The sequence below is a fragment of the Cyprinus carpio genome, unplaced genomic scaffold (genome assembly GCF_018340385.1).
Source record: "Cyprinus carpio isolate SPL01 unplaced genomic scaffold, ASM1834038v1 S000006476, whole genome shotgun sequence".
Taxonomy (NCBI): domain Eukaryota; kingdom Metazoa; phylum Chordata; class Actinopteri; order Cypriniformes; family Cyprinidae; genus Cyprinus; species Cyprinus carpio.
The window spans coordinates 11,434-25,120 of NW_024879151.1; the positions used below are offsets into that span (position 1 = coordinate 11,434).

General features: G+C 35.5%; 1 pseudogene; it reads left to right on the forward strand.

Moving 5' to 3' along the window:
- Positions 1-3,484: 3,484 nt before the first annotated feature.
- Positions 3,485-7,492, forward strand: LOC122143636 (annotated as a pseudogene).
- Positions 7,493-13,687: the final 6,195 nt, after the last annotated feature.

Sequence of the window (13,687 nt, forward strand, 5' to 3'; positions counted from 1 at the left end):
GTTCATCAGTGTTCCACAATGATTATCGTGTTATCGAAACTATTGAAATAAAATGTCTATTTAATTACACGGCTCAGTATTTTATTATTTATATTTACATAACAATATTAACTGTTAAATCAATTTTTGGTTACTTTTAAAACTTTTGGGGAGGGACGAGTTTAGAGTTATTCGTATCATGTAAGGGATTCGTTATTTTCTAAAATTTAGAAGGTATCCAGTTATATTATTGGCTAATCAGATTAAATCTATTTAGTTGTACTGGACTTTCCTTTTATAACTTTTTAAAAATTCTTTGCCTAAAAAACACTTATTCCGTGTTAATCTATAATGAGACCAGTCTTCTTCACTATTTGTTTTCTTTGCTTTTGACCAAGCTGCATTTCATTTCTCTAACAAGGTTTGAGATGGTTTCATTGAACCAAGCATTAATTTTTCCACTCACCCGAAATCTATGGAAAGGAGTGTGTTTATCACAAAAAAAAAAAAAAAAAAAAAAAAAATAGATTAAAAATAATCCCAAGCTACCACCACATCAGGTACATTTAAAACTAACTCTAAATTTCTGTTATAAACATAATGCAAAAAAAGATTGTGCATTAAAATGTTTAAATTTTCGTTTCTATATATATATCTATTTCTAACACATTATATTGAAAATTTTCTCAAACACTAAAATCATTCACAAAAAACACTAATATCATTGCAAAAAATTCCAACTGCAGAGAAAACATGTGGTACATTAGTGAAAATAACATCAATCAAAAATGATTTGTTCATGTCCTTTCCGTTTAGATGGGTTAGTGAGTTTATCAGTTGTTCCAGACATGGCAAGTTACAAATATCCTTAAGTGAGTCTGATGACTGTGAGTCATTAGCTATGTTTCATCCAAAGATTCCAATTTAACTGGAAATATCACATAAAACATTTTAGTATAAAGTAGGGGTGTAATGATTCACCGATCATCGATGCCTCACGTCATATATCGATATCTGTAATATAAATAGGCACCTTATTTGCCTCACGCCTACATTTTTACACATAATGATCTGTAATATAAATCTAATAAGGCACCATTTATTTGGCGCTCTACAACATTTTCACATAATGTCCGTCTATGCATTACCGTGCATTCTCGCTCAAACTCAGGGATCAGGACTCGTTATTAGGACTGCTCAAAGGCACACGATGCTCAGGGTTTTTTGTGGAACAGTCGAGTGCTGTGTGAGAAGTTTTCACCGCATACATCTGAAGCGCGCGCACGCACACAGACAGCCGCACCGCGCGAATACTAAATTGAGCTCTCTTCCACTTTTTTTTGTGCTTGGATGAATAAATACAGACAAAATTACATCAAAAAGCGCGTTTTGGCGAATTTCCTAGTAAACACAGTCGTTTAGTCATATGTCTTAACGTTAACAGTTCGGGAAGAAAAGGCATGTGTATATTAAATCCGTGCTTGGTTCTTAAAGTGAAAGCAAACTAATAATAAATCTAATACTGTCAAAGTGCTCACTGCTCCTGACTAAATAACCTTTGTAACATCAAAAATGATTACTCCATATTTAGTTTTAAACAGTGAAGACTATGCAGTTATTTTACATTTGATTACTACATTACTGTACCATACCTTAAAATGTATTTTAGACTGAGCTGAAAACCTGAAAATCAGCAGTTATTTAACTGTTTTAAGTTTATTGAAGTTGTGTCTTTGATGTATTGTATTTATTTTCTGCTATTGCTCATTTAATTTGGTTACCTTGTAGAAAAGATTTTTAGCACTGAGCTCATAGTAGCAGCCAGAATTGTTTTTCCAATTATTTATTTTTCTGTATTATTAAAAAAAAAAAGTATAGGCCTATTTTTTTGTTGTGAATGTCCCAATTGAGGAACAGGAAGTGAAAATTTAAGATAATTTTTCATGTTATAGATTTTGGTTTGCATTTGTGAGTTAATAAAAATGTAGATGGTTGTTTAAAATAGATGTATAATATCAAAATATCGATATATCAATCGATATACTTCTGTATCGAATCGTAATCGTATCGTAGAATTTTTTGAGGTATCGGCAAATATCGTATCGCTGGATATGAGAACCGATATCGTATCGTATCATGACGAACCATCTGCTTTACACCCCTAGTATAAAGCACCGTTTCCATTCAACGAGGCAAAGAGTGCAAAATCATCACTTCCTGGTAAACTGGCACTAAATATCACTAGGAGAAGCCACTGAATATTTATATAATTTATATATACATATATAGTGATTTACTTGCACCTCAGAGCTAAATGCTGTCCGCAGGTTAGTCAAGTTATCCCGTCCCATCGTGCAAAGTCACATGACTTTTTTTGATGCGCAATCTAGAATTTATTCGGTAAATGTGTTTCCATTGTAATTTATGGACAATTTTTTTTTTTTTCTTATCGATAGAAAGTTTATCCTACTCAATTGTGCACATACGTTTTTTATGCACATTTTTAGAATTTATGCACATCTTGGCATTTCCTTCTAGCGGTTTTTAATGCGATATTCCAAAATGAGCACAAAAACAGGTGGATGGAAACAAAGCTATTGCTGAAGAGTTTTTAGTGGGGTTATTTACATTGCATTGTGTTAGAGAGTCAACAATTACACTTCAAGGATTTTTAGATAACAATTAGGATTTGGCATTTTTGTGCATATGTGTGTCATAGTGATAATTAAATCATTTGAATAAAAATGCTGTGAAATATTTAAAAGCAATATCAATATAAATGCATTACAAATGTTCCAATCATAATAAAATCAAGCTTTGCCATTTAAGCTGTTGTTGAAAATATGACGAGAAAAATAACAATTAGATTAAAAATAAAAACATTATCAATGTTTTGAAAAGGAAACCTCTAAAAAGCAATATTAATTGTTTTATATATTCCAATCATATTCAATAATGTAGGGCTGTGCCTTTGACAGAAAAAAGAAAGGAAAAACATTTACATTGATATATTATTCATAATCTATAATATATAATTTTGTCATCAGCTCAAACAGAAAAGCCTGAACATTTTAAACAATCACCTGTAAACTGAAGCGCTTTACTAAAACAGGTTAACTCAACCAAACCCACAATATATGAATTTTCATGATGAAACTGATTCAAGGCATCATTGCACCTTTTCTAAACCATATTTCACTACAGTGCATTACTGAATATTAATTGTATTTTAAGCAGTTCACAGTTACTATATCTGTCAGTCTCCCAAATGGAATGTAAAATACCTTAACTGTTATAAATACACTATAATCTAGTTCTTAAATAGCTTCAGTTTCAGTCTGTTTCTCACACAAAAGCATGATTTCAGAGACCTGGACAATAGTGCAGCAGTCACATGTACTGCCTCTATCACCATACGCTTTCATTGGATGGTAAAGAGCAGCGTGAACATTCTGCTCAACATCTGGTTTGAATTTTCTAGAAGAGAAAGTTGGAGCGACGTGAGAACGAGTGACTGTTCCTTGCTGTAATGCTTGGTTGCAGTTGTCTTATGTTTCTTCTGTGTTTGACAGCAACATCACAGAGATGAGGAAACAGTATAAAGATGCTTTCCTGAAGAAACATGGCATCAAACTGGGCTTCATGTCTGCGTTTGTGAAAGCAGCTGCCTACGCTTTGACAGACCAGCCTGCCGTTAACGCTGGTACGTTCACCACACACACACACACACACACACACACACACACACACACAGTTCAGCCTCAGCATCTCACCACTTCAGATTAAGCGTGTGTGGTTATGTGGTCGTCGTTTGTTCGAGTCTAAAGAACACGTTTTACACAGATTACCCTTTCTGACGCCCCCCTCCTCTCTTTCCTTCCAAACCTCATTGGCTTGGCCTACATAGACAGGCACGTTTAACACGGTTTCATCGGCCAGTGTGTGTCTATATTTGGCCCAGAGTTCACCATCTCATGTTCTTCCATCGGAGACTGGGTGCATGTACAGCGCTAAAATAGACCCGCGGGGCTGCTGTACCTTCAGAGTCAGAGTTAACTAAACAGAAAGCTGGTTTTGTGCTTTTACTTTCACTTGAAATAAAATAAATGATTCAACTTACTTTATTTCAGCTGGTCGCCTAAAATAACTAAAACTAATAAAAATAAAGACAAAAAATGACAAACGCGTGACAAAATTACTAAAACTTTTAAATTAAAAACAAGCCAAGAAAAAAAAACCTAAATATTAATAAAAACTGTTGTCCTGCCTTGTCTTCACGTTTCAGTTGATATTCAGTGTTCTTTTAAATGCATATGTACTGTATGTATTACACAAATACAAATATTTTAGTTATTTCACAGTGTTTTGTGGAACTGCAAGATATAAACTCAAAAAAAAAGTCAAAAATGTTGAAAGCTTATTAAACTGTTATTGTTTTAATCTGCTCAGTCATCGATGACTCAACCAAAGAGATCGTGTATCGGGATTATGTGGATATCAGTGTGGCAGTCGCAACACCGAAGGTAGATCCTACACATTTATAATCATATAAAAGATTTCTGTTTCAGATAAATGCTGTTCTTCTGTACTTTCTGTTCATCTGTGAATCCTGAAAAATAAAATGCATCACAGTTTCCACAAAATATTGTGCAGCACAAACTGTGTTCAACACTGATAATAATCAGAAATGTATCTTGAGCAGCACATCATCATATTAGAATGATTTCTGAAGATCATGTGACACTGAAGACTGGAGTAATGATGCTGAAAATACAGCTGCACATCACAGAAATAAATTACAGTTTAACACATTCACATAGAAAACATACTTTAAATAGTAAAAATATTTCAGTGTTTTTATTGTATTTTTGATGTATGCAGCCTTGGTGAACAGAAGAGACTTCATTCAAAAACATTTTTAAAAAATCATCTTTTATTTCCAGAACAGCAGATATTTAGCTTGTTCTCTTATAACATCATGTATTGTCGCTGTGGTAATGTGAACTCGTTCTCATCCTCGTCTCTCAGGGGCTGGTGGTTCCCGTGATCCGAGGCGTGGAGGGAATGAACTTCGCCGACATCGAGAAAAACGATTTAACGAGCTGGGAGAGAAGGTGAGGCGAGCGAGCTGCTGTCTGAAGACACGCTTATTCAGCTGCAAATGGAGCGACTGACCCAGAAATCTTTATTTAGCTAAATATGTGACAAAACATGACCTAAAAAAACAGCGGTATCACTGGTAAAATGATGTCAGAGAAGGGGGAAATCAAACCGTGTAATTTCTGAAAAAACTGCTGCGGTTTTATTCCTCTGACGACTCTAATGACATTTTTAAGAGCGTTAATCAGAGCACAACGATGATCATAATGTTCAGAAGCTGATTTATTAGGCCACTGGATTATTGAGCAGACTAGAGAAGAGAATATTTAAATATTAAATAAATCTGCTAGTTTGTGTGATCGGGTGCCAGTTTCTGACTGGTTTTCCTGTGTTTTCTGCGTAGGCTCGTAAGAACGAGCTGGCTGTGGAGGACATGGACGGCGGCACCTTCACCATCAGCAACGGAGGAGGTGTTCGGCTCCATGTTCGGCACTCCCATCATCAACCCGCCGCAGTCGGCCATCCTGGCAATGCACGGCATCTTTGACCGGCCCGTGGCCATCGCTGGGAAGGTCAGATGGGTAGAGGAAACCTCCAAACGCTTTTGTGTTTTCTGTGCCTTATGCAGTCGAGTCAACAGTAAAAACTCCATTCAGTTCCTCCATAGAGGATATTTTTGTTAACCAGTGTTTACCCTAACCCTTATTTTGAAAATAACTCATGTTTAAACAGCTCAATCATTCTCAAAGCAGCCTCCACCAATCAGAGATGGGGAGAGAAAATTGGGCCAAAACAGCACTTAAGCTCCACCCACTCTGGAACGTTGTTTTTTTCTATGAAACAAAAATAATAATAATAATTATTTATATATTATATATATATTATATCTATATATATATATATATATATATATATATATATATAAAGATATTTTGCAGTGTGTATCTGACTTATTTTTTTGGAAGTTTATATCTTCTCACAGTCCTCTTCTGCTTATAAGGCTGTATTTATTTGATCAATTCACGTTTATTTGTATAGCGCTTTTCACGATAATATTGTGAAATATTGCTATTTCTAATATTGTTTTCTGTGTGAATATGTGTTAAAGTGTAATGTATTTCTGTGATGTGCAGCTGTATTTTCAGCATCATTACTCCAGTCTTCAGTGTCACATGATCTTCAGAAATCATTCCAACATAATAATCTATTCTAAACTTTGAAAACATTTTCTCTTCTAAAAATAACATTGCAACCATTAAAAACATAAACCTTTTTCTAAAAAGAACAGCATTTATTAAAAACAGAAATCTTTTTTTTTTTTTTTATGAATCGAGCACGTCCTTGCTGAATAAAAGTATTTCTTTTAAAAAAGAAAGAAAAAAAATGTACTGACCACAGACTTTTGAATATTAGTATATGCTGTAACGCAAAAATTCAATTTTGAATAAACACTGTTCTTATTATGCTTTTTATGTAACAAAGTCATGAAAAATATTAAGCAACACATTTGTTTCCAGCACTGATAATAAATCATCATATTAGAATGATTTCTGAAGATCATGTGACACTGAAGACTGGAGTAATGATGCTGAAAATACAGCTGCACATCACAGAAATAAATTACACTTTAACACATATTAAAAGAGAAAGCTGTTATTTTAAATTGCAGTAATATTTCACAGAATTAGTTTTTTTTCCCTGTGTTTTTGATCAGATAAATGCAATCTTGATGAGCAAAAGAAACTTACTAAAATCGTACTTATCCCAAACTATTGAACAGCACTATATATGCATATTTTGCAGGACTACAAATCTAATCAACAGCTCTAAATTAGTTTTATATTTCTGCATTGTTTTTAATTTGGTGTTTGCAGTGATTCATGGGATTGTAGTTCATTCCAGCCGAAGTTTACAGTCTTTTGTCTGATGTTTGAGGTCAGAGTTCGGCATGTTGTGATTCTTCTAGTCTCTGCTTGGTGTCTGTGTTAAATCTCTGCGGGGGAAATGAATGGAGAAGTCCAGCGCTGCTGTGAAAGCGTGTGTGAGTGATGCTCTGGTGCTCTTCTGTTCTCTGACGTGTTCAGGTGGAGATCCGGCCCCATGATGTACGTGGCTCGACGTACGACCACCGCTTGACTCGACGGCAGAGAGGCCGTGACCTTCCTCAGAAAGATCAAATCAGTGGTGGAGGCCCCATCGCGAGCTGTTGCTGCTGGACATGTGACCGGCTCTCATCTCCACCCACAAGCCCCATCTGTACACTAGGGACGGCCGCGTCAGGATTCGCATTGATTAGCTTCATGTTGAGTTGTTTTATCATGTCGTACGTCTGCTGGGTTTTCACACTGTTATGGAGGAAAGCGGTCCTGTCATTGTATGTACAAATCAGCGCACAAAACATCCCTGAGCAGTTATTTGTTCTAAATGGAGAAGACATGATAGTAAAAGTACAGTATATGATATATATTTAATCTCTTGGGTGTAAAGCGATCGGCGCAGCCGAGCAGAAACACTATGTTCCAGTGAGTCGCAGGTCGCTTGTGTTTGTACACCAGACCTCGACGCTTCCCGCACAACTCCAGACCATCAGATCCTGTCTGCCTGTGGAAAAAACCAAAACTATGTGAGATTTTAAACAATAAAATCAATGAAATGCTGAAATGCAGTCATGTGTGAGAGTCTGCAGTGATAATCAGAGTGTAAATCATGCTCTCAGAACACAATACTTCATTAAACTCTTTAAATAGTTTGGATAAGATGATTCCTTCAGAGTTTTAAAGTTTAACGTTGAGCACAAGGCTAATAGGGAATTTAATGCTGAACAGTTGGTACAAATAACAGTTCTCAATCGTTTGCCTTGCAAAATCACAGCTGACAAACAAAACAATATTAAATATAGCTGCAAGCAGGCAATTACCCGGGGTTCAAGCACTTTAAGGCGTTTGAGGTGGTCTTGGCCAACCTTGATGTATGGCTGACAGTTAAACACACTCCAAAATGGAGAATAGGCTCACAGACACACAACACACATACACCACACTGAAATTAAATGATGAAACTTTTATATTAATACTCTATAAGCATATTCACGTAGACACACATACACACTGTGTTTTTAACCATTAGAGTGATATTTTTTGCCCAATCTCCCTTAAATTTTGCATGCTTGTTTAGAATGAAATTATGCATTATTTTACACAGTCTTGAGAATTTGTGGGCTTTCTGTTTATATTAGTAGGCCTTTGGTTACACTACGTAAAGAACATATCAGAAAATGACCAGTTTATAGTTGTCCAAATGCAAATGTTCAGCATTTTTTTTTTTTTGATAAATATTGACCTAGATAAGCTAGAGAATTCTACTGAAGTGGTTTTACTGATTTTCAGCTTAAAACCTTGAACTAGTTTGTTAATTAGCTTATTTCATTTATTTTATATAATATTTAATTAACAGTTTTATTGACAACATTGGTCCCAGAGGCAAAGTTGTTCAGAATGAGGATATCTATCATACGATATGAAGATCTAGTGTTTGTGCGAATAAATGAGCATTTTCAACCAATTTGAGGCCATTTACCATATAAAATTTGTGTTTTTGAGACCTTTTGTACTGTTATAGCGCCACCTATGGTCCGATCTCCATGAACCTTTGCATGCTTGTTCAGAGTCATCTGCCACATGGTTTCACCAAGTTTCATAAAGTTTTGACTATTTGTTTTGGCTTTATAGGCTTAGGGGTATGTTTGGCCAATCTCCATTTCTAAATTACCCCTTTAAAGCTAACCAAAGAACAAAATTCAACATTTTTTCGATAATTATTGATCTAGAGAGTCCACAGAATATTACAGCAGTGGTTTGGTTCCGATCGGGCAAAAAACCTAGGACTAGTTCGCAAAAGTATGTTTTTAACATATTTGTGAATAATTAATGAACGATTTGACTGACAGTAATGGTTCTTGAGGCAAAGTTGTGCATTATGAGGAGATCTATCAAATGATATGCATACTGTGTGGATATTTGAAATACCACGTGATAACTGAGCCATAAAACTCGTTAGCGCCAACTAGAGGCCGATTTCTTTCAAAATTCTTACAGACCTTTAGGGTCATGACTCGAACATACCCACTGAGTTTCGTTCTGATTGACCTCCATTAACCTTGTCTAATAGTTGCTCAAACTTCATTGGCCAATGGCGGCCATTTTTTTTTAGATACGCTAATATCCTCATAGACACTTGTGTCACATTGGACAAAGACACTACATACCAATTTTCAAGTCGATCGGACCAATGGTTGCGTAGTTATATCCATTTTTATGTTTTTACCTCTTATAGCGCCACCAAGTGGCAGAGCTGGGCAATTTTTTTTATTTGACCAGTAATTGAGCTTATACAAGTGTGTACCAAGTTTGGTTAAGATATCTCCTTTCGTTCACGAGTTATAGTCTATTGCGTAAAATTGGTCCTCGACTTTCGAACGTTTTGGCATCCCATTGGGACAGTGAGTCGAAATTTAAACTTTTTTTGGATAATTATTGATATTCACTTTCCAGAGAATATTTCTGCAGTGGTTTTGTTCCGATCAGGCGAAAAACCTAGGACTAGTTCACAAAAGTAGGTTTCGGACATAACTCAAATTTGCGGAAAAAAAACGAGGCGCTAGACCCAAAAAGCAGAGTGACCGTTTTTGTTTCGGATGACCCAAGGATTCCAAAAATGAAATGTTTTTGAGTCTATGACAAAACGGTTTAGGAGCTATGAGCCAAAAATGTCGTTTTCGATCACTGTAGCGCCCCCTATTGGCCAATTGGGCTGAGACTTTGATAGGTTCTCCCCAAATTGAGCTCTATCATTTGGCCAAGTTTCAAGTCTCTAGGCCTTACGGTTTGGTCTGCACGATCAGTTTTAGGGCAGAATAATAATAATAATAATAATAAATATAGCTGCAAGCAGCAATTACCGGGGGTCAAGCACTTTAAGACCTTTGGGGGTGTCTCGGCCAACCTGGATGTATGGCTGACAAACCTTTGACTCAATGAGATTTTAAATGTTATAACATTGGTTTTAAAATGTTTTGACATGAATCCATAAAACCTAACAACACTAATTTATAAGAAAAATTAGCCCATTAGACATCTTCTGCTGCCATCTCGTGGTTAAAAATGGCAATTTCTCATACAACACTGTTTTTTTTAAATTTATAACTATTAGAGTGTTATTTTTTGCCCAATCCCTCTTAAATTTTGCATGCTTCTCTAGAATGAAAATATGCATTATTTTACACAGTTTTGATAATTTGTGGGCTGTCTGTTTGTATTAATAGGCCTTTGGGTACACTATGTAAAGGACATATTATAAAATGACCCTTTTATAATTGTCCAAATGTAATTGCTCAACTGTTTTTTTTTTTGATAATTATTGACCTACACAGTCTTGAGAATTGTACTTCAGTGGTTTTATTGATTTTCAGCCTTAAACCATTGGACTCGTTAGCAAAAGTAGCTTTTTTAAATCTTTATGAATATTTAATTAACAGTTTTATTGACAACATTGGTCCAAAAGTTTTTCAGAATGAGGTACTATCATATGATATGAAGTTCTAGTGTTTGTGTGAATATATGAGCATTTTCAACCAATTTGAGGCCATTTAACATATAAATCTTGTGTTTTTGAGACCTTTTCTACTGTTATAGCGCCACTTATGGTCTGATCTCCATGAAACTTTGCATGCTTGTTCAGAGTAATCTGACACATGTTTTCACCAAGTTTCGTAAAGTTTTAAGGTTTCGTTTAGGTTTTATAGGCTTTTGGGTATTTTGGCCACACCCCTTTTCTAAATTAACCTGTTATAGCTAACCAAAAGACAAAATTAAATTTTGTTTTGATAATTATTGATCTAGAGAGTCCAGAGAATTGTTCAGTAGTGGTTTGATTGAGATTAAGTGAAAAACCTAGGACTAGTTCGCGAAAATATGTTTTTAACATATTTGTGAATATTTAATGAACGATTTGATTGACAACATTAGTCCCAGAGGCAAAGTTGTTCAGAATGAGGTGTTCTATCATATGATATGAAGATTTAGTGTTTGTGTGAATAATGATCATGTTCTACAATTTGAGGTCATTTTCCGTAGAAATCTTGTGTTTTTTGAGGACTTTTTTTAATGTTATAGCGCCACCTATGGTCCGATCTCCATGAAACTTTGCATGCTTGTTAAGAGTCACCTGTTACATGTTTTCACCAAGTTTCATAAAGTTTTGAGTTTTCGTTTAGGTTTTATAGGCTTTGGGGTATGTTTGGCCACACCCCTTTTATAAATGACCCCTTTATAGCTAAACCAAAGGACAAATTTCAACATTTTTTCGATAATTATTGATCTAGAGAGTCCAGAGAATATTACTGCAGTGGTTTGGTTCCGATCGGGTAAAAAAACCTAGGACTAGTTCGCAAAAGTAGGTTTTTAACATATTTGTGAATAACAATTGAACGATTTGATTGACAGCAATGGTTCTTGAGGCAAAGTTGTGCATTATGAGGAGATCTATCAAATGATATGCATATTTCGTTGATATGTGAAACACCACGTGATTACAGAGCCAAAAAACTCGTTAGTGCCAACTAGTGGCCGATATCTTTCAAAATTCTTACAGACCTTAAGGGCCATGAGTCGAACATGCCTACCTGTGCTGTTGTGCACCAAAAACTTTTTTTTTATAATTATTGATATGCAGTGTCCAGAGAATATTTTTGCAGTGGTTTGGTGAGAGATACGCGAATGTCCTCATAGATATTGTGCCCCTTCTGACAAAGACACTGCATACCAATTTTCAAGTCGATCGGACCAACAGTTGCCTAGTTATAGCCATTTATGTGTTTTTTCTGTCTTATAGCGCCCCCAAGTGGCAGAGGTGCGCAATTTTTTTTATTTGACCAAAAATTTAGCTTATACACATGTGTACCGAGTTTGGTGAAGATATCTCATTCCGTTCAAGAGTTATAGCTAAAATAACATTTGGCTAACGTTACCATAGACGCTTTTCGGCATACTGTTTCGCGCAAAAATCGAAATTTCAACTTTTTTTGGATAATTATTGATATTGAGTGTCCAGAGAATATTTCTGCAGTGGTTTGGTTCCGATCGGTAACCGAAACCTAGGACTAGTTCGCAAAAGTAGGTTTCACATATAACACGATTTTGCGAGAAAAACGATGCGCCGTAGAGCGCCCCGGAGCAAGTTAAACGGTTTACACCCAAGGATTGCAACGATGTGAAGTTTTTGTGTCTACGTTAAACGGTTTACGAGCTGCGGGCCAAAAATGTCTGAAATTTTTGTATTTTGCGCTGTAGCGCCCCCTTTAGGCCGATTGGGTCGAGACTTTGATAGGTTCTCCCCAAATTGAGCTCTACAATCTGGCCAAATTTCAAGTCTCTAGGCCTTACGGTTTGGTCTGCACGATCAGTTTTAGGGCAGAATAATAATAATAATAATAATAATAAATATAGCTGCAAGCAGCAATTACCGGGGTTCAAGCACTTTAAGGCCTTTGAGGTGGTCTTGGCCAACCTTGATGTATGGCTGACAGTTAAACACATCCAAAATTGAGAATAGGCTCACAGACACACAAAACACATACACACACTGAAATTAAATGATTAAACTTTTATATTAATACTCTATAAGCATATTCACGTAGACACACATACACACTGTGTTTTTAACCTTTTTTAACAATTAGAGTGATATTTTTTGCCCAATCTCTCTTAAATTTTGCATGCTTGTTTAGAATGAAATTATGCATTATTTTACACAGTCTTGAGAATTTGTGGGCTTTCTGTTTGAATTAGTAGGCCTTTGGTTACACTACCTAAAGAACATATCAGAAAATGACCAGTTTATAGTTGTCCAAATGCAAATGTTCAACATTTTTTTTGATAAATATTGACCTAGATTAGCTAGAGAATTCTACTGAAGTGGTTTCATTGATTTTCAGCTTAAAACCTTGAACTAGTTTGTTAATTAGCTTATTTCATTTATTTTTTTAAATATTTAATTAACAGTTTTATTGACAACATTGGTCCCAGAGGCAAAGTTGTTCAGAATGAGGATATCTATCATACGATATGAAGATCTAGTGTTTGTGCGAATAAATGAGCATTTTCAACCAATTTGAGGCCATTTACCATATAAAATTTGTGTTTTTGAGACCTTTTGTACTGTTATAGCGCCACCTATGGTCCGATCTCCATGAATCTTTGCATGCTTGTTCAGAGTCATCTGCCACATGTTTTCACCAAGTTACATAAAGTTTTGACTATTTGTTTTGGCTTTATAGGCTTTGGGGTATGTTTGGCCAATCCCCATTTCTAAATTACCCCTTTAAAGCTAACCAAAGAACAAAAATTCAACATTTTTTCGATAATTATTGATCTAGAGAGTCCACAGAATATTACTGCAGTGGTTTGGTTCCGATCGGGCGAAAAACCTAGGACTAGTTCGCAAAAGTATGTTTTTAACATATTTGTAAATAATTCATGAACGATTTGACTGACAGTAATGGTTCTTGAGGCAAAGTTGTGCATTATGAGGAGATCTATCAAATGATATCCAT